At 41.5% G+C, this 27019-nt stretch overlaps 1 protein-coding gene across 1 annotated transcript in view; it reads left to right on the top strand.

Annotated features, from left to right (window-relative positions):
- Positions 1-3165: 3165 nt before the first annotated feature.
- Positions 3166-27019, top strand: part of LOC126210393 (luciferin sulfotransferase-like) — a 98386-nt gene continuing 74532 nt past the window's right edge. Inside the window, exon 1 of the mRNA XM_049939623.1 lies at positions 3166-3210. The gene's annotated coding sequence lies outside the window, so the exon portion shown is untranslated. The remainder of the gene's footprint in view (positions 3211-27019) is intronic.

Raw genomic sequence — 27019 nt, 5'->3', positions numbered from 1 at the left:
CTCACCTCGGAAGATGTTCTCCGTAGTTGAGAACGAAACGTCAGGGAGAAGAAGTTTTACAGATCAACCACGGCAACTTAGCCCGGAAGTGTTTACTGATGGACCTAAAGATAAGTTCACATTATGGAATTTGTGCTACAAAAGTTGGTTATGACCTATATAAAAAAACGAGAAAAACACGACAAATGTAATATAGCAACATATTATATCCACCACATAATACGTTTATTGTATGTGCAAAAGGAAAGACGTATTTCAGGCCACTATGATGCTTCCCAAATAAAAGAAGCGAAACGCGTATGGCAATAAACGAACTGCCTTCAATTAGTTGCATAGACGGTACAGTATATTAAAACTGAAGAAACTGCAAAAAGGTGAGAATTTAAGGAGATGGGACCTGGATAAACTGAAAGAACTAGAGGTTATACAGCGTTTCAGGGAGAGCATAAGCGAACAATTGACAAAAATCGGGGAAAGAAATACAGTAGAAGAAGAATGGGTAGCTTTGAGGAATGAAATAGAGAAGGCAGCAGAGGATCAAGTAGGCAAAAAGACGAGGGCTAGTAGAAATCCGTGGGTAACAGAAGAGATACTGAATTTAATTGACGAAAGGAGAAAATACAAAAATGCAGAAAGTGAAGCAGGCGAAAAGGAATACAAACGTCTCAAAAATGAGATCGACAGAAGTGCAAAATGGCTAAGCAGGGATGGCTAGAGGACAAATGTAAGGATGTAGAGGCTTATCTCACGAGGGGTAAGATAGATACTGCCTACAGGAAAAGTAAACAGACCTTTGGAGAAAAGAGAACCACTTGCATGAATATCAAGAGCTCAGATGGAAACCCAGTTCTAAGCAAAGAAGGGAAAGCAGAAAGGTGGAAAAGTATATAGAGGGTCTATACAGGGGCGATGTTCTTGAGGACACTATTATGGAAATGGAAGAGGATGTAGATGAAGATGAAATGGGAGATATGATACTGCGTGAAGAGTTTGACAGAGCACTGAAAGACCTAAGTCGAAACAAGGCCCCGGGAGTAGACAGCATTCCATTAGAACTACTGACAGCCTTGGGAGAGCCAGTCCTGACAAAACTGTACCATCTGGTGAGCAAGATATATGAGACAGGCGAAATTCCCTCGGACTTCATGAAGAATATAATAATTCCAATCCGAAAGAAAGCAGGTGTTGACATATGTCAAAATTACAGAACTATCAGTTTAATAAATCACAGCTGCAAAATCCTAACACGAATTCTTTACAGACGAGTGGAAAAACTGGTAGAAGCCGACCTCGGGGAAGATCAGTTTGGATTCCGTAGAAATGTTGGAACGCGTGAGGCAATACTGACCCTACAACTTATCCTAGAAGAAAGATTAAGGAAAGGCAAACCTACATTTCTAGCATTTGTAGACTTAGAGAAAGCTTTTGACAATGTTGACTGGAATACTCTTTTTCAAATTCTGAAGGTGGCAGGGGTAAAATGCAGGGAGCGAAAGGCTATTTACAATTTGTACAGAAACCAGATGGCAGTTATAAGAGTCGAGGGACACGAAAGGGAAGCAGTGGTTGGGAAAGGAGTAAGATAGAGTTGTAGCCCATCCCCGATGTTATTCAATCTCTATATTGAGCAAGCAGTAAAGGAAACAAAAGAAAAGTTCGGAGTAGGTATTAAAATCCATGGAGAAGAAATCAAAGCTTTGAGGTTCGCCGATGACATTGTAATTCTGTCAGAGACAGCAAAGGACCTGGAAGAGCAGTTGAACGGAATGGACAGTGTCTTGAAAAGAGGATATAAGATGAACATCAACAAAAGCAAAACGAGGATAATGGAATGTAGTCGAATTAATTCGGGTGATGCTGAGGGAATTAGATTAGGAAATGAGACACTTAAAGTAGCAAAGGAGTTTTGATATTTGGGGAGCAAACTAACTAATGATGGTCGAAGTGGAGAGGATATAAAATGTAGACTGGCAATGGCAAGGAAAGCGTTTCTGAAGAAGAGAAATTTACTAACATCGAGTATAGATTTAAGTGTCAGGAAGTCGTTTCTGAATGTATTTGTATGGAGTGAAACGTGGACGATAAATAGTTTAGACAAGAAGAGAATAGAAGATTTCGAAATGTGGTACTACAGAAGAATGCTGAAGATTAGATGGGTAGATCACATAACTAATGAGGAGGTATTGAATAGAATTGGGGAGAAGAGGAGTTTGTGGCACAACTTGACTAGAAGAGGGGATCGGTTGGTAGAGAGCTGCATCAACCCAGTCTCAGGACTGAAGACCACAACAACAACAACAGACGGTACATACCTCTACGAATTTTTAGCAATAAGGGATGGTCGCAAAACATAAAAAAATTACGAAAATAGTTTCGTTAGGAAGAGAGAGATGATTATTCCTTGGATTTTGTGTAATCTCTGTGCAACTTGAGGATATTTAGATCGCGGGTACTGACGGAAAAGTATCAGTATTACGCAGTCATATGAAATTTTTAATCAGTTTCAACACCGTAACTCAACATGCTACATATTTTGTGCTACTTTCGCTGGTCATCGCACCTACGTCAAACGTAATAGTTCTGCCGCCTCCATGATTGGACGCCGGCCGTGGTGCCTAGCGGTTCTTGGCGCTTCAGTCTGGAACCGCGCGACCGCTACGGTCGCAGGTTCGAATCCTGCCTCGGGAATCGAAGTGTGTGATGTCCTTAGGTTATGTTTAAGTAGTTCTAAGTTCTAGGGGACTGATGACCTCCCATATTGCTCAGAGCCATTTGAACCATTTTTTTAACCGTGATTGGACCGGTGCTAAATTGGGCCATCACCTTCAGTGTACTCGTATTCTAACATTCACAACCCAACAGGCAGACAGCAGAAAGGGCTCGAACGGAGGCGTATTGACAGTCATTATCCACCCACTCCATTTTGCGAGTGCAGCAGGAAAGGGAATTTCTAGCAGTGGTGCAAGGTACACTCCTCCACGCACTTTATGGTGGCTTTATGAGTATGTATGTATATATGTAGCTACTGAATCGTATTGCATTAGTGAACCGTCGACCGTGAGCTGAAGATGCCACTGGCCTTGGGGCCAATATAAAATGGTGTTGTATTTGGTACTCATGTAGTTATCTTATCGCCTCATACGTCAGGCAGATTAAAAGCTATGGTTCAAGCTGTAAGGTGGCCTAGTCGTCCATCTGATCGCTTAACAGGTAAGCAGTGAAGTCTCATCACTCATTACATCCTGCGCAGTTGCTGTGTTGTTTGTCAGTGGCGTGTTTTGATCACACAAATTACGCTTTCTACTCATTACGAGAAATTGCAGCAATAAGGAGGGTTCGGGGTTGAAATTGTATACAGTCCATATAAAACATGGAAAGCATATAACTTTATAATTTTTTACATTATTTACAATATAGGAAGATTCAAGCAACACAATTGATAAGCAGTTTAGGAAAAAACAATTCATTTGAAAACCTTGAAAAATGTCGTCATACAGAACGTTACTATTTTGTAACTTTCGCTCCAGTCGCACAGAGCAGCGTTTCATAAACTCCTTCCACTTCATTGTAGCAGTTAATTTGAATGTGACACCTGTATTCGTTTTTCGTGTTGAGAGAATTTACTGATAACACGACGAGTAGAATATTGCAACGCTCTCTAACTGAAGAAAGAATCGGGTGTATGACCTCGTAGATGGCGAAGACATTATAGACGGCTAATGAGCTCACGTTTGGGGCAAGACTGGATAGAAAATCGGACGTCTTCTTCTAAACTAAGTAACCATCTCGGCGTTTACCTGAAGCGGTTCGGGGAAACCACGGATAGCTTGACCACTGCTCCCCAACGAGCTCACTTATACATCAACGAAGTGCGTGGAAGAGCGTACTGATAAGAAATAATCAGAAACACATTTCGCATTGTACCAGTTATTAGTTCTTCCTCCCCTTCCATTCAGGTACGGAGCGCCTGAATAATGATAGCTTAAAAGCGTCTGTGAGTGCTCGAATTACATCTACATCTGCATCTACATACACTATCTACAAGCAAGCGCATGGTGCATGGAGGAGGGTACCTTGTACCAGTACTAGTCATTTCCTTTCCTGGTGCATTCGCAAATAAGGCGAGGGAGAAAGCAGCTGTGTATACGACGTGCGACAATAAAGTAATGAGACTGATTTTCTTTGCAAGATGTGGCAACCCTGCAGGCTTGCATGGGCACAATATCTTTGACCTTGGTTAATAAACTGCTTCTAGTCCAAGCGGTACATCGATGCAACTGCTCAGTCGTGAGTTGTGCTGTAATAAGTTAATACATGTTTGTGTCTCTCGTCACGGAAATGGGACTGCATAATATTGCGCGAAGGTATGCCATTTCCTTTTGCATTAAACTGGATGAAAACGCGACGACAACTTACGGTAAGCTTCAGAAGACTTTTGGAGAGGAGGTTATGTCAAGAGCTCAAATTTTCGTTGGCATAAAAAATTTTGTGAAGGCAGAACGACCATTAACCTCACGGACAGAGGTCAACTTGGCCAGGGTGCGTTAACTCGTACGATCTCATCGAAGATTATCCGTGAAAATGATTGCACAAGAACTGAACATCAATCGAGAAACGGTTTGTCTAATAATAATTGGATTATGCATCACGATAATGCGCCATCCCATACTGCTCTTTCAGTACAGCAATTTTTAACCTCAAAAGAAATTTCAGAACTACCACAGTCACTTTATTCAAAAATGGTTCAAATGGCTCTAAGCACTATGCGACTCAACATCTGAGGGCATCAGTCCCCTAGACTTAGAAACTACTTAAACCTAACTAACCTAAGGACATCACACACATCCATGCCCGAGACAGGATTCGAACCTGCGACCGTAGCAGGCGCGCGGTTCGGGACTGAAGCACCTAGAACCGTTCGGCCACCGCGGCTAGCAGCCAGCCACCTTATTCACCAGATATCGGTCCGAGCGACTTTTTTCTATTTCCAAGAGTCAAAACGACGCTCAAGGGACACCATTTTCAAACAACACAAAGCTGTGACGAGGGTCTTGGAGGATATTACAGAAGATGAGTTCCAGAAATGTTACCATCAATGGCAGAAGTGCTGGAAAAAGTGTGTGCAATCAGGAGGGAACTAGTTTGAAGGAGACAACACTGAGCTTGACTAAACCGGTAAGGAACATTATTTTCCACATCAGTCTCATTACTTTATTGTCGCATCTCGTATGCCTTCCTATGAGCCCTAACTTCTCTTATCTTCGTGGTCCTTAAGTGAAATGTACATTGCCGGCAGTAAAATGGTTCTGAGAACAACTTGAAATACTGGCTCTCTAAATTTTCTCAATAGTGTTTACCGGAAAGAATCCTGCCGAGTGTCACCATTTGAGTTCCTGAAGCTTCTCTGTAATACTCGCTTGTTTATCGTACATCCCGGTAACGGATCTAGCAGACAGCCTCTGAATTACTTGTCTGTCTCCCTCTAATCCGACTTGATGTGGGTCCAAAACACTCCAGCAACAGCCGAGAATGGGTCGACCTAGTGTTTAGTGAACCACACTAAAGCGAAGTCGATCATTCGCCTTCACTACTACAATCGTTACAGGCTCGTTGCATTCTATATCGGTTTGCAACGTTTGCAACTATATGTTTAATCGACGTTTCCAGCAGCACACTTCTAACGCTCTGCTCGAACATTACTGGGGTCTTTTTCGTAATCATCTGCATTAACTTACATTTTTCTATGTTTAGAGCCAGCTGCGATTTATCGCATCAACTAGAAAGTCTGTATCGATCATCTTCTGACCTCCTACGTTCAAGCAACGACAACACCTTCCCATACACCACACCATCATCAGAAAACATCCGCGGATTGCTCCTCATCCTGTCAGCACTTTAAATATACAGAGAGAGAAAGAGCGGCCTTATCACACACCGATGACAGCTCGCCGTCGAGGACAACGTACTACATACTGTTCCCTAAGAAGTCATCCAGCCACTGGCGTACCTGGTAACCTACACTACCGGCCATTAAAATTGCTACACCACGAAGCTGACGTGCTACAAACGCGAAATTTAACCGACAGGAAAAAGATGCTGTGATATGCAAATGATTAGCTCCTCAGAGCATTGACACAAGGTTGGCGCCGGTGGCGACAGCTACAACGTGCTGACATGACGAAAGTTTCCAACCGATTTCTCATACACAAACAGCAGTTGACCGGCGTTGCCTTGTGAAACGTTGTTGCGATGCCTAGTGTAAGGAGGAGAAATGCGTACCATCACATTTCCGACTTTGATAAAGGTCGGATTGTAGCGTATTGCGATTGCGGTTTACGTATTGCGACTCTGTTGCTCGCGTTGGTCGAGATCCAATGACTGTTAGCAGAATATGGAATCGGTCGGTTCAGGAGGGTAATACGGAACGCCGTGCTGGATCCCAACGGCCTCGTATCACTAGCAGTCGAGATGACAAGCATCTTATCCGCATGGTTGTAACGGATCGTGCAGCCACGTCTCGGAACCTGAGTCAACAGATGGGGACGTTTGCAAGACAACAACCATCTGCACGAACAGTTCGACGACGTTTGCAGCAGCATGTACTATCAGCTCGGAGACCGTGGCTGCGGTTACCCTTGACGTTGCATCACAGACAGGAGCGCCTGTAATGGTGTACTCAACGACGAACCTGGGTGCACGAATGGCAAAACGTCATTTTTTCGGATGAATCAAGGTTCTGTTGAAAGCATCATGATGGTCGCATCCGTGTTTGGCGACATCGCGGTGAACGCACATTCGAAGCGTGTGTTCGTCATCGCCATACTGGCGTATCACCCGGCGTGATGCTATGGGGTGCCATTGGTTACACGTCTCAGTCACCTCTTCTTCGCATTGACGACACTTTGAACAGTGGACCTTACATTTCAGATGTGTTACGTCCCGTGGCTCTGCCCTTCATTAGATCCCTGCGAAAACCTACATTTCAACAGGATAATGCACGACAGCATGTTGCAGGTCCTGTACGGGCCTTTCTGGATACAGAAAATGTTCGACTGCTACCCTGGCCAGCACATTCTCCAGATCTCTCACCAATTGAAAATGTCTGGTCAATGGTGGCCGAGCAACTGGCTCGTCGCAATACGCCAGTCACTAATCTTGATGAACTGTGGTATCATGCTGAAGCTGCATGGGCAGCTGTACCTGTACACGCCATCCGAGCTCTGTTTGACTCCGTCCCCAGGCGTATCAAGGCCATTATTACGGCCAGAGATGGTTGTTCTGGGTGCTGATTTCTCAGGATCTATGCACCCAAATTGCGTGAAAATGTAATCACATATCAGTTCTAGTATAATATATTTGTCTAATGAATATCCGTTTATCATCTGCATTTCTTGGTGTAGCAATTTTAATGGCCAGTAGTACAATAATCAGTCTTATCTTGTCCTCGCGTACAGGCTTGTAGTATAGTCCTAGATTCCTGGTTCTTGAGACTCTGAAAGTCGGCTTTCCCGGGACAATACGCGCCTTCCTGAAGAGTTTGCCACTTCAGTTTTTTCAGCATCTCTGTGACGCTCTGCCACGTGTCAAACAAACCTGTGACCAATCACGCTGCTCTTCTGTGTATGCATTTAATATCCACAACAGTCTTATTTGCGCGGGTCCCGCACACTTCAGTAATATTGCGGGGTTTGTAACCAGTCTCGCTTGTAGACTGATTGCATTTCCCTGGCATTCTACCAATGAGCCGAAGCGTGCCAGTCATCTTACCTACGACTGAGTGTACGTGATCGTGTCCTGCGGCGTGATTTTACAAGGCGTATATTTGGTCACAAATTTAGCGACGTATGAACCATAAAGAGCGTTTTACTTCCAAGTGTAGAAATCAACCAATCTAAAGCAATAGTTATTATTCATTTCGCAGCTATATTTGTATAATACAGTCATACTACAGGGTGATTCAAAAAGAATACCACAACTTTAGGAATTTAAAACTCTGCAACGACAAAAGGCAGAGCTAAGCACTATCTGTCGGCGAATTAAGGGAGCTATAAAGTTTCATTTAGTTGTACATTTGTTCGCTTGAGGCGCTGTTGACTAGGCTCAAATGGAAACAGATGAATCTTTCGTTTCAAAGATTGTGTTTAGTGATGAAGCAACTTTCCACACTAACGGGAAAGTCAACCGTCACAATGTCTGTATATGGGGCACTGAGAATCCGCGGGAAACAACTCAGTATGAACGTGATTCGCCTAAGGTGAACGTTTTCTGTGCCATTTCAGCCAATAAAGTTTTTGGTCCCTTTTTCTTCGAAGGTGCTACTGTAACTGGACTACAGTATCTGGAGATGTTAGAGAATTGGCTGTTCCCTCAGCTCGAACAAGAAGCACAACAATTCATATTTCAGCAGGATGGAGCGCCACCACATTGGCACTTATCTGTCCGTAACTACCTGAACGTCAACTACCCGAGGCGATGGATCGGCCGCCAGGCAGCCCGTGACAGAGCACTTCATCACTGGCCTCCAAGAAGCCCTGATCTTACCCCCTGCGATTTTTTCTTATGGGGGTATGTTAAGGATATGGTGTTTCGGCCACCTCTCCCAGCCACCATTGATGATTTGAAACGAGAAATAACAGCAGCTATCCAAACTGTTACGCCTGATATGCTACAGAGAGTGTGGAACGAGTTGGAGTATCGGGTTGATATTGCTCGAGTGTCTGGAGGGGGCCATATTGAACATCTCTGAACTTGTTTTTGAGTGAAAAAAACCTTTTTAAATACTCTTTGTAATGATGTATAACAGAAGGTTATGTTATGTTTCTTTCATTAAATACACATTTTTAAAGTTGTGGTATTCTTTTTGAATCGCCCTGTATAATACACTCAAAGTCTATGTGCCACGGTCGGACGAATACTTCGTGGAGTCACTGTACTCTCGTTTCCATCGGCTCCTTCAACTGCGCACTTTGACGCGGTCGCACACTGTCATCCATTAAAATGAAGTCAGAGCTGAATGCACCCGTCATAAGACACACCTGGGGACGGAACACAATGACACAATAACTTTGACCGGAGAGTGCAGCGTGTTCAAACATTCGGAAATAGGTGAGGCCACATAATATTATGCCTCCACACACAATAACAAATGGTTCAAATGGCTCTGAGATCTATAGGACTTAACATCTGAGGTCAGGCCGGCCGAAGTGGCCGCGCGGTTCTGGCGCTGCAGTCTGGAACCGCGAGACCGCTACGGTCGCAGGTTCGAATCCTGCCTCGGGCATGGATGTGTGTGATGTCCTTAGGTTAGTTAGGTTTAACTAGTTCTAAGTTCTAGGGGACTAATGACCTCAGCAGTTGAGTCCCATAGTGCTCAGAGCCATTTGAACCATTTGAACCATCTGAGGTCATCAGTCCCCTATAACTTAGAACTACTTAAACATAACTAACCTAAGGACATCACACACATCCATGCCCGAGGCAGCATTCGAACCTGCGACCGTAGCGGTCGTGCGGTTCCAGACTGAAGCGCCTAGAACCGCTCGGCCACTACTTCCGGTACACACAATAACAACTGGACAACCAAAACGATAAGTCTCTTAAAAGACATCATAGTCGCCGTTGACTGTATAAAATATTTATTGTTACTACTGCAATTTCGGCCTTATGGCCGTTTTCAAGTAAACTGCAAAAGTTACCTAAACACAAAAATACAAAAGTGAAGTAACAGGGTGTATACGAGGTGTGGCTAGAAAAAAACCGGACTAGTACTGGTGAAACAATAAAACGAATGCAATAAGGCTGAAAGTCGCGTGGCCTGTGACGTGACTCTCGCTCCGCCTACTGCTCGAGTTTCATCTGCCTCCTGCACTCAGTCTGCCCGTGGCGTCTGTTTTAAGTAGTTCACGTTTTGTCTGTGCGTCGGAAAATGTTGAGTGTACAGAAAGAACAGCGTGTTAACATCAAATTTTGTTTCAAACTAGGAAAATCTGCAATTGAAACGTTTGTAATGTTACAACAAGTGTACGGCGATGATTGTTTATCGCGAACACAAGTGTTTGAGTGGTTTAAACGATTTAAAGATGGCCGCGAAGACACCAGTGATGACACTCGCACTGGCAGACCATTGTCAGGAAAAACTGATGCAAACATTGAAAAAAATCGGTAAACTTGTTCGACAAGATCGCCGTTTAACAATCAGAGCAGTGTCTGAGTTAACAGGAGTTGACAAGGAAAGTGTCGAACAAGTTTACCGATTTTTTCAATGTTTGCATCAGTTTTTGCTGACAATGGTCTGCCAGTGCGAGTGTCATCACTGGTGTCTTCGCGGCCATCTTTAAATCGTTTAAACCACTCAGACACTTGTGTTCGCGATAAACAATCATCGCCGTACACTTGTTGTAACATTACAAACGTTTCACTTGCAGATTTTCCTAGTTTGAAACAAAATTTGATGTTAACACGCTGTTCTTTCTGTACACTCAACATTTTCCGACGCACAGACAAAACGTCAACTACTTAAAACAGACGCCACGGGCAGACTGAGTGCAGGAGGCAGATGAAACTCGAGCAGTAGGCGGAGCGAGAGTCACGTCACAGGCCACGCGACTTTCAGACTTATTGCATTCGTTTTATTGTTTCACCAGTACTAGTCCGGTTTTTTTCTAGCCACACCTCGTATACACAATTAAGCAAACATTTCATTAAGAAAGTAGCTCAGTTATAATAATTTGAGATAAATGTACATTACTTACATTCTGTCAGCATATAAAATTATCTCAAATGAGTACATGTCGTCGTCAAAATGCAGCCTTTTGAAAATGGCCATAAGGCCGAAATTGCAATAGTAACAATAAATATTTTATACAGTCAACGACCACTATGATGTCTTTTAAGAAATATTATATGACTGTGAATCCCAACTATGAGAAGTTAATCAAATGTATGCCTAGCCAGGCATATGGGATATTACTGCACTACCAACGAACCAAGATTAAACTAAGTAATGTACATTTATCTCCAATTTTTATAATTGAGCTACTTGTCACCTCAGTGTGCCATAGCAGTTCGTTCTACATGTATAGTGCAAGTTTCATCGAGCTATGTCACTTAGCTGTGACACATCATGCGGTATAGTTACTTTCGTTCCTAAGTTTTGCACCCCATTGTATGTGCCATAATTCTAAACATTTCGGGGTGTGAGATATCAGTTTACAGTACCGTGCACATATCTGGCGCTCGTTGCAAATTAGAACGACCAGCGTCTTTTTCGTGTCTCGCAGCCCGCTTAGTTCCCCCATAGCATACTGTTGCTACAAATAGAGCAATTTCTTTCACATAGCGAATGTAGAAATTAACGGGCATCATTTATCGAGTGACTTGAGCTCATTTTCAATACTAGGCTCTCTTATTTCTGTACCTATCCCTTCCCATATCAGTGTGTTCTGATCCACCGTGAAAGCATTTTGGAAGACGTAAGCTATCAGTTCAAGCTTCGTTTTACAATATGGTCTTACGTTTCGTTGTTCTTGTTCTGGTCTTCAGTCCTGAGACTGGTTTGCTGCAGCTCTCCATGCTACTCTGTCCTGTGCACGCTTCTTCATCTCCCAGTAACTACTGCAACCTACATCCTCCTGAATCTGTTTTGTGTATTCATCTCTTGGTCTCCCTCTACGATTTTTACCCTCCACGCTGCCCTCCAATACTAAATTGGTGATCCCTTGATGCCTCAGAATATGCCCTAACAATCGATCCCTTTTTCTAGTGAAGTTGTGCCAAAAAATTTCTCTTCTCTCCAATTCTATTCAATACCTCCTCATTAGTTATGTGATCTACCCATCTAATCTTCAGCATTCTCCTGTGGCACCACATTTCGAAAGCTTCATTCTCTTCTTGTCTAAACTATTTGTCGTCCATGTTTCACTTCCATACATGGCTACACTCCATACAAATACTTTCAGAAACGACTACCTGACACTTAAATCTATTCTCCATGTTAACAAATTTTTCTTCTTCAGAAACGCTTCCCTTGCAATTTCCAGTCTACATTTTATAGCCTCTCTACTTCGACCATCATTAGTTTCGTTACCATTGTGTTTTACTTCGTACCATTTACCGATTGTTCGTAGGACCAAAAGCTTTTTCAGATTCTTTTGTGTCCAATTCATTAAATCTTTTCGCATCCCGTCGGTATGATATTTTGATATTGTTCGCTATTTATTTCAGCAGAGGTCCTGCTTCGTTTAAATACGACCTAAAGTTTTTTCAGTTTTTATAGTTACTTTCTAGAACTGGTAACAACCACTGTCTGTCGTTCCAGTCTCTTCTTTTTCTCATACGAGCTTAGGTCATCACCTGAGGTCAATGGTAATTTGGAGAGAGGGATTAATGAATTCATTTCAGGCAATAGCACCTTGCCACAATTTGTTTTAGAACCTATTTATTCCAGCGTGATAAATGTCTTCTCCTGCTTGCTAGAGACTACATCTTGCTGACTTTAATGCAACCAGGTGAATTTACGGAACCAGCTGAAAATTTGGACCTGAATTAGAATCAGCCTCTTTGGGATTAATCCACTCATAAATATGACAATAACTTGTGTTGATGCTTTTGTCAATGTCCCATTTTGGCACCAGTTTATTAGGCCCACTCTGGAAGCTAATTAAGTTTCGATACATTTATTATGTTATTCCACTCGGGAAGTTATTTTACATTATGTTGACGTACTAACTATAAAAGTTGCCAGTGAGCAGAGTAAGTTATTTTCGATCTGTATCAAATAAAAGCTGTCTGTCCCCGAGGAACTCTCAAAATACCCCTCACGCAAAGGCCAACAAGACAACACTTAATGTGGTTTTTACCAGCGATAAGTGTGACCGAGATACCGGCGTTATCACGACAATATATTGTGATGCTTCTTCCCCGTATCTGATTACCGCAGATGCCAAACGGACTATCACGAATCACTCCAAAGAACTGGTGTTGTGGATTAGATATCAATATAGTTCGTTTTTTATTGCTTTCAAGTGCCACATCTTCGCACCCACACTTTTAATGGTGTTACGGACCAGTCATATACGAAAAAAAATTAGGTCAAATTACTCCAGGAGTTCCAGATTTATTAGGATTTCGTATTTCAGTCGATTAAAACGGCACTTCTATTGGGTTACTTTATAGTCCGTCTGTCAGTTTGTTAAGACCCTTTTTTGTTAGAAACAGGTGGAAGTATGAAGTTGAAATATATGTAAAATAGGAGAGTGAGTCAATTATTATCCGCAATTTAGTTATATTTTTGTTTATTTTGTTAGAAGTGTCGTTTTTCGTTGATGACGCATGCTTTGTTTATTTGTTGTTATATCTTTGCACTTTTCAAGCTGATGGGTTAGTTTCGCTATCGCTGCCGTGCTGCTAATCATGGCTGCTCCGCTGTCTATTTGCACCAAAGAAGAGCAACGTTCAGTTATCAGTTTTTTGTGGTCGGAAGGCGTATCAGGGGCCGAAATTCATCGAAGACTTTCGGTACAGTACAGGAAATGTGTTTTGCCAGGACTAAGTGTCTACGAATAGATTGAAAAATTCCGAAATGGTCGCACAATTGTTACTCCCGATGAAGGAGCCGGACGACCGTTTACCGCCACAAATGAAGAAACCATTGAGCGTTCACTTGAAATGATTCTATAAGACAGACGATTAACTATTGACGAAGTGGCACCTCGTCTGCAAGTTAGTCACGGTTCTGCCTACGAAATCATCCACAACAGACTTGGGTTTCATAAAGTTTGAGCAAGATGGGTCCCAAAACGACTGACACTGTTGTATAAAAAAATGCGCTTGGACATCTGCAAGAAACATTTGGATCGCTATGGTAACGAAGGGAACAACTTCTTGGACAGGATCATTACTGTTGACGAAACATGCATCCACCATTACGAGCCGGAGAGTAAACGGCAGAGTATGGAATGGAAACCTCCAAATTCGCCGTGCAAGAAAAAGTTCAAGACGCAACCGTCCTCAGGAAAACTGATACTCACGGTTTTTCGGGACGCAGAAGGTCCAGTATTGGTACATTATGGGGAAAGGGGCATAACAATAAATAGTGTACGTTACAGTGAGATGCTTACTGCCAGGCTAAAGTCTGCAATTAGAAGCAAACGCCGAGGATTGCTGTCAAAAGGTGTTGTGTGACTGCACGACAATGCCCGTCCGCATACTGCTGCCCACACTGCTGAAACGCTCCAGAAACTCAAATTTGAAGTACTGGATCATCCCCCATATAGTTCCGATCTTGCCCCTTATGAGTACCACTTGTTTGGTCCGCTCAAACAGGCATTAAGGGGCCGTTGATTTGCCTCGGACGAAGCAGTGAAAGAAGCGGTGCATTCCTGGCTCGCAGCTCAACCGAAAACCTTCTTTTATGAGGGCATCAGGACGGTCTACGGTCTCTTGGCAGTATAAAAGTTTAAGCTTTTAAGCCAGTGCAATCAAAAGATACGTCCATTTATATCACACATTTTGATACTCGCAAACTAACTATACACATTATGAAGTCTGTACGGAACGTGCAGATGGCGAGTGCTACTCACACAGCTCCAGCTGCTGCTCATACGGCACCAGTAAGCATCCATCACAATGGCGACAAACAGGCCGTAGTCTCTAGCAAGCAGTAGAAAACATTTATCATGCTGGAATAAATAGGTTCTAAAACAAATTGTGGGAAGATGATGTTGCCTCAAATGAATTCATTAACGCCTCTCTCCAAATTACCAGTGACCTCAGGTGATGACCTAAGCTCTTATGAGAAAAAGAATAGACTGGAACGACAGACAGTGGATATGAACAGTTCTAGGAAGTAACTATAAAAACTGAGAAAAAACTTTGTGCCGTATTTAAACGAAGCAGGACCTCTGCTGAAATAAATAGCGAACAAAATCAAAATATCATACCGACGGGATACGAAAAGCTTTAAATGAATTGGACACGTATGGTGTGTCTTATCCTCATGGTAACTGTAATGTGCTACAACCACGTATGTTCCAAGACCACTTGAAATTGCTCTAGGCGAGACAGAGATGCGCTGAAACACGCAAACACACACACACACACACACACACACACACACAAATACACACACACACACACACACACACACCTTACGCATGCACATGCACGTACATATTATACGTATAGCTACCGTACTGAAACGCCCTAATGTGACTGAAAGCTACAGCCAGGTTTTATTATTTTATTGTATTAATTCCTTTAACACCTTATGTGTTGCATAGGGTTGCAACAAACGACCACCATCTTGAATGAGATTTTCACTCTGCAGTGAAGTGTGCGTTGATATGAAACTTCCTGGCACATTAAGGGGCTCCGGAAAGGCTCAAAATCATGAAAAGTTTTTTTACTTTTTTGCGTTTTCTGAATCTGCAGACTATTACCTTTTAATAGATATATAATTTATTCAATTCCGAAGACTACAACTATTTTTAAATTTTTTTTTGAAATGTGTTCTACATGGGCGTGACCCACTGTGGCGCTGTTAAACTGCTGTCAAATGGTGTTATTATTAACGTCCGTGTTCATCAGGTACATTTTAGTGATGTGAGATAAAGTATGTGTTGTGGCTAACCTGTGATGGTTCAATATATATCGCTGGTGTGATTGTCGATTCTTTCATGTTTATTTACTCTGTCGTTATCTCGAAAATATTCGTAATTAATTCTGTTTCTTGAGTCTCTGTTTTGTTGAAGTATAATAATGAGTAAAAGTTATTAGAAATCCTCTGAAGGCTTTTAAGAAAAGGAGAAATGTTGGAAAGCCAAAGGTATGTGTTATTACTGTAAACAATAAAGACGATGAAAATCCCCAACATAACTTGTGTCCCAAAGAAGAAGACAGTTGGTGTAAATATAACAAAGGATTGCTAACTAGTGAAGCGTACACTCATAAGCATAGTCTGCCTCATGCAATAATGGAGGTGATAAAACCTATTTTCAGAGACTTAGCAGCACCTGAACTGTTGAAAAAGTGTATTCACGGAAAAACTCAAAACCCCAATGAAAGTGTAAATAGTGTTATATGGTCGAGAATCCCCAAGACTGTATTTGTTGGAATAGAAACACTTCACTTTGGTGTGTATGATGCTGTTGCGACTTTCAATGATGGCAACATTGTAAGGTGCAAGGTATTTAGAAATATGGGAATGAAGATAGGTTCTAACATGGTACGAGCGATGCTTGCTTTAGACAAGGAACGCCTTCGGGCTGCAGACAGGGCTGTAAAGAGTCTAGAAATACAAGCAAGAGTAAACAGGAGTAGGAACAAGAGGAAGCTGGAGGAGGAGTTTGCAGATGAAGATAATCCATCCTATGGACCTGGAATGCACTAAAAAGTTAATCCAATCTTTGTCGCTCGATTCCCAAAACTTTTATTTTCTCATACTAATTACATGTTTTCTAAGGATCTTCCAAACATATTTGTTTCAAACTTTCAGTAAATGTTACACAGTACCTTCTGCATAATTTAACACAGCCTTTTTCCAAAAAACTGTATATTTTTGAATATATAAATAAAAAATTGCAAAAAAATGTTGTGAATTTTCATTACAATTGAAAAAAAAATCATCTTTAATAACTGAACTAAAATTTTGTAAAATCCCTGTGTTAAGTTGTAGCCCATATTCCAATAAATAATCTGTAAAAAGTTCAACTTCCTACCTCAAATACTTTGTGAGGAAAGATGTAATTTATAAGCGTTATTATAACATTGCAAGTATAGGGCGTTCCGGAGCCCCTTAAAACTGTGTGCCGGACCGAGACTCGAACTCGGGACCTTTTGTTTGGAAGGTAGGAGACGAGGTACTGGCGGAATTACAGCTGTGAGGACGGGGCATGAGTCGTGCTTGGGTAGCTCAGACGGTAGAGTACTTGCCCCCGAAAGGCAAAGGTCCCGCGTTCGAATTTCGGTGTTTTAATCTGCCCTGAAGTTCCAGATCACCATCTTGTTCTATCTTCTACTAGTATTTTCACTTCTTCCCATCTTAATCCTTGCAGTTGATCTTCCTTGCTGTTGATCTTCTGGTTCAACTGATCATCATCGCGTCATTTTGGGCCTGCCTCGTCACAGTCGTCCCAGCGTGGTCAAATAAAGTGCTTACTTCGTAATATGTTCATTTGGTCTCCTAAGTGTATGTCCTAATCATCTCCATTTCCTGCTTCTTATTTGCAGCTCAACTGGCCTGTAACTGGTTCTTTCCCAGAGTGTTTCGTTAGAAATGACATTTGGCCACCGTATCCCCAGGATGTTCCTCACACATCTGTTGTTGAATGTCTGCAACTGTCTGGATTAGCTACTTTGCCACTTTCCGTATGTCACATCCATATACAAGCACAGATTTTACATTACTTTCAAATATCCGCGATTTGGTATTTCCTTCGATCTCCAGATAGAGCGGAGAGTTGTAAAAGCGCCTTCGGCTTTGTTGATGCTGCTATTAATGCCCTCTGTTGCACCATCATATGGCTTCTAAGGTAACAAAACTTATCCACCCTTTCGACTGCCTGGCTCCCAAGCTTAAGCTCTGCGGTGTTGTTGTTATTTGCCCGCACTTCTTTTGTTTTCTGGGTATTAATTTTCAAACCGACTTTCTCGCCACAGATTTCAGACCTTATAGTTTCTCTTTCATGTGATTGAGGCTGTGGGACAGAAGGTAAAGGTAATCTGCAAAATCTAGCACTTGTAGATGTGTTCCATTACTCCATTTTATTCCTCTCACTTTATCCATTGTTTGCCCCATTACAAGATTCAGTACTGTGTTACATGGTATCGGTGATAGCGTGCGGCCTTGCTTAATTCCTGTTCTCACTGCTATTGGATCTGAAAGCAAACCTCGATGTTGAACCTGGCACGTATATTTTTCATACATGCACTTGACAAGAGCAATTATTTTCTTGCGAATTCCAAAAGTTGGCAGCGAGCTCCGTGTTTTTGTTCTAACCATAACTCTTTTTTTGTTCTAACCGTAATACTGTTTTTGTTCTAATTATACTGTCGAAGCCCTTTTCAAAGTCTGCAAACAGCATGTAAAGCGATGACTGGTATTCATATGAATATTCAGCTATTATTCACAAGGTGTTTATCTGGTCAATGCAAGTATTGTGATGTAATATACGGTCAACCGAATAATACGTAATATGTAATATACAGTTAGCCGAAAATGCATTCGCTGCATCACATTTGGAGCCATTAGTATACAGCCAACTATAGATATTCGTAATTCAAGCGATCTAACAAAAAGGTGTAACAATTTCTAACCTGATTTAACACACAAGTTTGACTGAAGAACGTGCAATCACGGGAAAGTAGTTATAAGAGCATACGCAATACGCATTTCTGTACAGATGTACGCAAAAAGTTACCATCAGAACTACAAATAAAGATTAATTTTTTTAGGCTTATTATTTTCTATATATTTTAACATTTAAAACCAAAGTCACCGAGAACACGTAGGAAAACCCCAGCTTCATTCACTCTTCCATTCTGAAGAAACTGCATTATTAACGACCGCATTTTCTACACGAATTTTCTTAAATACGAAATTATGTCTTTTTTTCTTTAAAGTCGTTCAGTAACTTGTCACTTCGACGAAACTTTCAATGCACATATTAACAGCGAATGGCTTGGCTTTTTCTAAGCAAGTAACGCCCTACAGATATGTCTCTTTACACTGGCTAAGCCACTCCAGAAAGCATTCTCCAAGAACTCGGAGCTCACCTCGCCGTGTGCGCTTCTTCGCTCCTTACGATACTTTTTCGGCGTTCTTACCCTTCTGCTTGAGAATTGTCGACAGCGCGGATGTCGGATTACCGAAACCTGTAGTTATGTCCTGTTTTTACTTTTTGGTCAACTGTTCGAGCGAACCAATGGATTTTTGTCCGAATAGCAAAACGAAGAGTGACAGATGGACAAATGGGGGCTCAAAGGAGGCTAGTTTTGCAAAAAAATATTTTATGGCCCCAAAGTAATCAGGGTAATTCAGAAAAACTTAATTAGTGACTCAAGGGAAAATTTTAGTCCGAATTTTCATAGCCGACCCAAGAGGGGAAAATGTAGAAATGCCGTATCAAACAGACCAGTTGAGGTCTAGTTTTGCAGAAACGATTTAACTGCTTGAACGTATTAAGAATAACTGCGAACAGCTTAGTTAGTGATTTGAAGAGAAATTGGAATTTTTCACGAACAGATGCTGCTAGCTAGGCTAATGAAATGTATAAAAGTTCATCTCTTAAAGGGCTAGCTATTTTGCTCATGTAAATTTACATTATTGTGTTGTTTAAATGTCAAAAAGGATTCCTTCAAATCATATACTAAATGTAGGCCATTTCGAGAACATAGCACGCTAGAAAGGCAAATGAGACGTCAAAAAGTACATCTGTTCAGGATCTACCTCTTTCGAGTTTCGGTATGAAGAGACCAATTGGTTTCGTATTCAACTGCCAAAGTAGTTTCCTTCTATCCAGCTTATGAATTCGGGAGATTTAAAGAACAGAAGACGGTTTTAAAGAAAACTTGTCAAAAAATTAAAAAGTTGTTAAATGTTTTGCCAGATTATTTGTCTAATGACATTAAATAAAAACCAGCCTTGGAATGATGCTCTAAATCATGTACACTAAATGAGGTGCGTCGAACGTTGTGGCCGAGTGGTTCTAGGCGCTTCAGTCTGGAACCGCGCAACCGCTACGGTCACAGGTTCGAATCCTGCCAGGGCATGGATGTGTGTGATGTCAAAAACGTTCAAATGTGTGTGAAATCTTATGGCACTTAACCGCTAAGGTCATCAGTCCCTAAGCTTACACACTAAACCTAAATTATCCTAAGGACAAACACACACAGCCATGCCCGAGTGAGGACTCGAACCTCCGCCGGGACCAGCCGCGAAGTCCATGACTGCAGCGCCTTAGACCGCTCGGCTGATCCCTCGCGGCTGTGTGATGTCCTTACATTAGACAGGGTTAAGTAGTGCTAAGTTCTAGGGGACTGATGACCTCAGTTGTTAAGTCCCATAGTGCTCAGAGTCATTTTAAATGAGGTGCCGATGAAGAAATAAAAGTTCGAAGTTTAACATCTGCAATTTGAAGTTAAATATTTAACATTTGCTGTAAGTGATTTCGAGCATCGTTCAAGGACAAGTCAAAAGTTTATCAAGTCTGCTCTATTTCTTACTTTTAGACAAATCAGTTCAGAAATATTTTACGGATTTTTTTCTGATAAGTCATTTCACAAAATATTAGAGCGGTTTCTTCTCTTTTTATGAAGAAAGATTCTTTTTTTTATGCAAGTGATTTACACAGGCGGCGAAAGTCATGGCATGACGACATGCACATATACAGGTGGCGGTAGCTTTGAGTACACAAGGCGTATAAGGGCATTGAATTGGGAGAGCTGTCATTTATACACAGGTGATTCATGAGAAAAGGCTTCCGATGTGATTATGGTCGCACTACGAGAATTAACAGACTATGAACACGGATTGGCAATTGGAGCTAGACGCATGGGATATTCCGTCTAGGCAATTCTTAGGGAATTCAATATTCCGATATCCATAGTGTCAAAAATGTGCTCAGAATATCAGATTACCGGATCAGGTTGTTTGTTGTGAAGCAATTTGTAATAAACTATTAATTTGCCTGTTTAAGTGTATGGTACTATTAGTTTATTAACCACGATTCCTACTTATTACTGACACGAAGGGACCGGTTGGTAGGGCATGTTCTCAGGCTTGAAAGGATCACAAATTTAGCATTGGAGGGCAGCGTGTAGGGTAAAAATCGTAGAGGGAGACCAAGAGATGAATACAATAAGCAGATTCAGAAGGATGTAGGTTTCACTAAGTACTGAGAGATGAAGAAGCTTGCACAGGATAGAGTAGCATGGAGAGCTGCATCAAACCAGTCTCAGGACTGAAGACCACAACAACAACAACAACAACGACAACTGACACGAAAGTGAAGGTGGTACTGTTGGTCTAGTGGTAGAACGTTTACCTGCAAATCGAATGCCCGTGGGATCCAATCCGGGTCCAACCGCTGATTTTTCACGCTGCCTTTTGACCTAGCATCCACTTCTCAGTGATGTGGAGCTTCACCAGAAGCAACACGTTGTTCGGATTCCATGTTAGCCCGTTGGTTCCTTTTCCCTGGTTGGATGACTTGGGTAGGTTACGGAGGCGCCAGTCTCCGAAGTGGAGACACTCGAAATTATTACGGTATAATCTCGTTTATACATTTTGGAGGACGGATGACAGATTAGATTAGATTAGATTAATACTATTTCCATGAATCAGGAATACGATATTTCGTAATGATGTGAACGAGTCAAATTTTCCAATACATGACATAATTAAGTTAATTTAACAACATACTTAAGTTAATATAACAACTTTTTTTATTTTTTGTGTTTTTTAATTAATTAATTTATTTTATTTTTTATTTTTTAAATATTTTTTTCTTTTTTTCTTAATTTATATCTAAAAATTCCTCTATGGAGTAGAAGGAGTTGTCATTCAGAAATTCTTTTAATTTCTTCTTAAATACTTGTTGGTTATCTATCAGACTTTTGATACTATTTGGTAAGTGACCAAAGACTTAAGTGCCAGTATAATTCACCCCTTTCTGTGCCAAAGTTAGATTTAATCTTGAATAGTGAAGATCATCCTTTCTCCTAGTATTGTAGTTATGCACACTGCTATTACTTTTGAATTGGGTTTGGTTGTTAATAACAAATTTCACAAGAGAGTATATATACTGAGAAGCTACTGTGTATATCCCTAGATCCTTATATAAATGTCTGCAGGATTATCTTGGGTGGACTCCAGCTATTATTCTGATTACACGCTTTTGTGCAATAAATACTTTATTCCTCAGTGATGAATTACCACAAAATATGATGCCATATGAAAGCAATGAGTGAAAATAGGCGTAGTAAGCTAATTTACTAAGATGTTTATCACCAAAATTTGCAATGACCCTTATTGCATAAGTAGCTGAACTCAAACGTTTCAGCAGATCATCAATGTGTTTCTTCCAATTTAATCTCTCATCAATGGACACACCTAAAAATTTGGAATATTCTACCTTAGCTATATGCTTCTGATTAAGGTCTATATTTATTAATGGCGTCATACCATTCACTGTATGGAACTGTATGTACTGTGTCTTATCAAAATTCAGTGAGAGTCCATTTACAAGGAACCACTTAGTAATTTTCTGAAAGACAGTATTGACAATTTCATCAGTTAATTCTTGTTTGTCAGGTGTGATTACTATACTTGTATCATCAGCAAAGAGAACTAACTTTGCCTCTTCATGAATATAGAATGGAAAGTCATTAATATATATTAAGAACAACAAAGGACCCAAGACTGACCCTTGTGGATCCCCATTCTTGATAGTTTCACAGTTTGAGGAATGTGCTGATCTTTGCATGTTATGAGAACTACATATTTCAACTTTCTGCACTCTTCCAGTTAGGTACGAATTAAACCATTTGTGCACTATCCCACTCATGCCACAAGAGCTTGTCTAGCAGAATTTCATGATTTACACAATCAAAAGCCTTTGAGAGATCACAAAAAATTCCAATGGGTGGTGTTCGGTTATTCAGATCATTCAAAATTTGATTGGTGAAAGCATATATGGCAAATGTACAAGCGAGATTAACGTTGAAATTGAACTTCTTAATATATTTATATTGACTTTAAATGCATGAAAACAGAAGATACATATTCTGTATTACAGTAGCTACAGGATGGTAGTTCACACAGGCTTACGCCGAAATTCTGGATATTTAAAGTTACTTAGGACGAAGGAATGAATCAGTTATGGGTTGTTTCTTGTAAGAAACTCTGCATTCATACAATTGCAGCGGCCATCTTGTCATCACTGATGTTTCTTGAACTTATGTAATTTGTGTCACTTCCAATGTAGTAAGTGCAACTGATAGGCTGAGGTTGTCCTCAGATTCATCATCCAACTCTTCAGATTCATCAGAAATATCTTTTTTTTTTCTTCCTGGTAGTGGTACGAATTCTTTCATTGCTTAAAAATAATTGTACGCACGACAGAATCAGCACCACAGTCAACATCATCATCAGTTCCATTTGAAATACGAGCCCAGTCATTGTCTACTGGTACATCAAAATCTACATCAAAATCTTCATCATTTTCGGGCTCACCTTCAGTTTCATCCTTTGTTCAAATGGTTCAAATGGCTCTAAGCACTATGGGACTTAACATCTGAGGTCATCAGTCCCCGAGACTTAGAACTACTTAAACCTAACTAACCTAAGGACATCACACACATCCATGCCGCAGGCAGGATTCGAACCTGCGACCGTAGCAGCAGCACTATTCCGGACTGAAGCATCTACAACCGCTCGGCCACAGCGGTCGGCCATCGTTTGTTATTCCAGATTTTCGAAAGCACTTACTTATTCAGTTTGCCTTCAACTGATCCCATACAGTCCTTACTGTATTGCCCACATACGTAAGAACAAACTACAACCCACTGCTATGTATTGTGATTATTGGTCCACAGGCCGCATTACCCCTTCTTATCTCTGAAACCGTCTGCCAAAAGGTGTACTGTAGCTACGGCCCGCAGTATTGACTGCAAGTTTGCATGCGGGCAGCAAACCAACAATCTCTGGTAACACCATATACGAAAAGTTTTGTGACGAATTTTTGGTCTTTACGAAGTAAGAGTGTGACGAAAATAACTGTGGATGGGTAAAAAATAGCGTCAAAATGCGCAAACGTGTAGATGGAAAACGTGGAAGTGGAGTAACTTTGCATCCATAGTCGAGAAAGTACACAAAATACAATTTACAAATGCGAAAACCGTAGAGGTGAGAAACGTATAAATGCGCTTTCACTGTATTGCCAAAGTTAACGCGATGCTTTGCATCCATGATCTCTGGAGTATCCACAGCTGTCCACACAGGGGCTAGTGTTATTAACCCACACCGTGTGAATCTCGCCTCGTTCGTAAATAACACACATGCTGTGGACTATAAATCTTCAGCATTCCGTTTTGCAGTTGGCCAATAAAAACAGGAAGCTAACGCCCCCGGCAGAACCCCCATTAATATCCCCACACACACACACCCAAAACACACATTCTGCGTAAAACAACCTTTCTGCATTTTTCCTATGCAAATTTTGTATGTACGTCTAAAAAAACGGAGAAGTGCTAATAGAACTCGCGCTCTGTGGGTCTGTATGTGATACACTGTCGAATCGCATAAACGTGACCACCTGTCAAGAGCCACAATAATCACTTCTTGCAGTGCGGACCGCTGCTAGACGTACAGGAAGAGACTCAGTGAAGTTCTGGAATGTATCGACAGGAATATGGAGCCATGTCGAGTCCAGCCCCACGGCCAGCTGGTTCAAATGGCTCTGAGCACTATGGGACTTAAAACATCTGAGGTCATCAGTCCCCTAGACTTAGAACTACTTAAACCTAACTAACCTAAGGACATCACACACATCCATGCCCCAGGCAGGATTCGAACCTGCGACCGCAGTAGCAGCGCGGTTCCGGACTGTAGCGCCTAGAGCGCCTTCGACTTCAGTGTGCATTAAGCACGCACGGACAGCAGATATCAGTAATATCAGGGGATGGCAAATAAAGTACGTCCAAGGGACGCGGGAAACAGTACAGTCGGAGTCCTAATGCGGGAGTGGAGCGATTTATTTGATGATCAAACGGGCATGATCAATGGATTGTGGATAACCTACCCCAGTCATGAAACCAGTGAAATTAAACCTACAGTTTAACGTGGACTCCGAACCACGTATTATTTCTGAAGACTCCTAGCGTCACTGAGAGGTCAATTCCGGGTAAAAGCCAAGACTGAAGAATCTGTGGGCCGACGGAGATGCGACCCCGAGACCTCTTGGTTACCAGTCACGCTACTTACCGCGAAAATACCAGCCCAACATCTATAGGTTTCGATAAGTGAGTTTACGAGTATCAAAATAAAGTGTCTTCAGAGGTTTTATCTTTTGATTCCATTGACTTAGAAGCATAAATTATTTACGTTGCCAAGGAAACGTACGACCTAGTATTTGACAAAAATTTAAGCTTCTAACCCAGTCCTGACAAAAAGGAGCCATAACAGTTGGAGACACAAACGGAGAACTAAGTAATCCGTTTCTGCGGGTTGAGATACGGAACCTTAATGAAGCGTTATTGAAAAAGTGCCTGAGAATAATTCAGGAGCACGCAGAAGACATTGTCGTATGTCAGAGTAACTTTTTACACGTACAGACCATTGGCGGGTCTCCCCGTTCCATTGTTGAGTGGAGAGCAACAGGAATTGTTGCTTAAATGTCTTTTTGAGCGCTGTAACTAATATAATCTTGGCCTCACGATCCCTAGGGGAGCAAAATTTACAGGGTTGTACCACATTTCTAGATTCCCCACATAAAGCTCCTGTTGAAACTTTGTAAGTGGCCTTTCTCGGGATAGTTTACTCCAAGAGTCTGCCAGTTCAGTATCTTCAGCGTTTCTGTCACACTCTCCCACGGGTAAAATAAAACTGTGACAATTCGTGCTGCCCTTCTCTGCATACGTTCAACATCCCATGATATGGGTCCCAAACATTTGAACAATATTCTAGGTTGAGCGCAAGAGTTTTTGTAAGTAATCTCCTTTGTAGGCTCCATCCATTTCCCTGGTATTCTACCAACACAGCGCTGTCTGGCGCTTGCTCTACTCTCGAGTAAGCCGTTACGATACGTTTCACATCGCAAGAAAGTGTTAGGCCCAAATACGAGGGTTGTCCAGAAAGTAAGCTCCGGTAGGTCGCTAAATGGAAACCACAGTGAAAAGCAGAAAGATTTTATTTGCAAGAGTTAGCTACACTTTCCAGATACTTCTCTACATAGTCGCCGCTCCGACTTAGACATTTGGCGGAGCGTTATACCAAATTTCCAATACCATCGTCACAGAAGGCAGCCGCCCGTGCTTTCCGATACGCTGGTCTATAGCGCGTAGCGTGCGCCCAAGTGTTGTCTTCGCATCCAGCATTTCATGTGAACAGAGATGATACTCAGGACGAGCCAATTAGGGCTGTGTTGTGAGTGATCGAACACTTCCCATCGGAAAGGCTGCAGGAGCGTCTTCACTGCCCCTGCAGAGTGCGGCTGAGAATTACCATGAAGAAGGAAGTGCGTGGCAGTTGTGTTAGGTGGGCTGCATTCATTAAGGCGAAGCCTCTCAGCGGGCCCTCTTTCTTGGCGGGAGACATCGTTGTTCTAGGCAACTTTACTCGCTCACAGTGCGTTCACAACTGAAAAGAGCGTCTTGATGCCATCTACAGTCATACTAGAGACACTACCCAATACATCTGTGCAAAGCGTCGTCGGATTTTCACTGTGGTGTCCATTTCGCGACTGATCGGAAGTTACTTTCTGGACGACCTTCGTATTTGCATGAGTTGACCGATTCCAGCTGTGACGCGTTGATTATACTGTTATTTGATACTACGTTTTCTCCGTTTTGTTTAGTGTAAAAGTTTACATTTCTGCACGTTAAAAGCAAGTTATCAGTCTTTGCATCACTTGGAAATCTTATCAAGATCTGAATGAATAACTACGCACAGTACTTCGTTAACAAATAACAGCATCATCTGTGAAGTCTGAGGTTTCTATTAATTTTGCCTGAAATGTAAAACTTTGAACATAGCTGCTAAGGTTCAGTGACCGTGTCAGAATTATATTAGAACAAATAAACCCTCGGTCACAAATATTAAGTCAAAATTGACCAGGTTTCGACGCTACTTCTTCATAATTAAACTAACTGTTCTAAAACATAATAGGTATATATGTTGTTGTTGTTGTTGTTGTTGTATATAGGTATATAAGAAATTAATAAATTAAAGTGTGTACTGACTGGAAAGAGATGCAGTACTTACAAGTCACATTTTAAAAAATCTATGCCAGAAAGGCGACGTCAT

The sequence above is a fragment of the Schistocerca nitens genome, chromosome 10, assembly GCF_023898315.1.
Source record: "Schistocerca nitens isolate TAMUIC-IGC-003100 chromosome 10, iqSchNite1.1, whole genome shotgun sequence".
Classification (NCBI taxonomy): domain Eukaryota; kingdom Metazoa; phylum Arthropoda; class Insecta; order Orthoptera; family Acrididae; genus Schistocerca; species Schistocerca nitens.
This window is presented reverse-complemented; position numbering and strand designations above follow the sequence as displayed.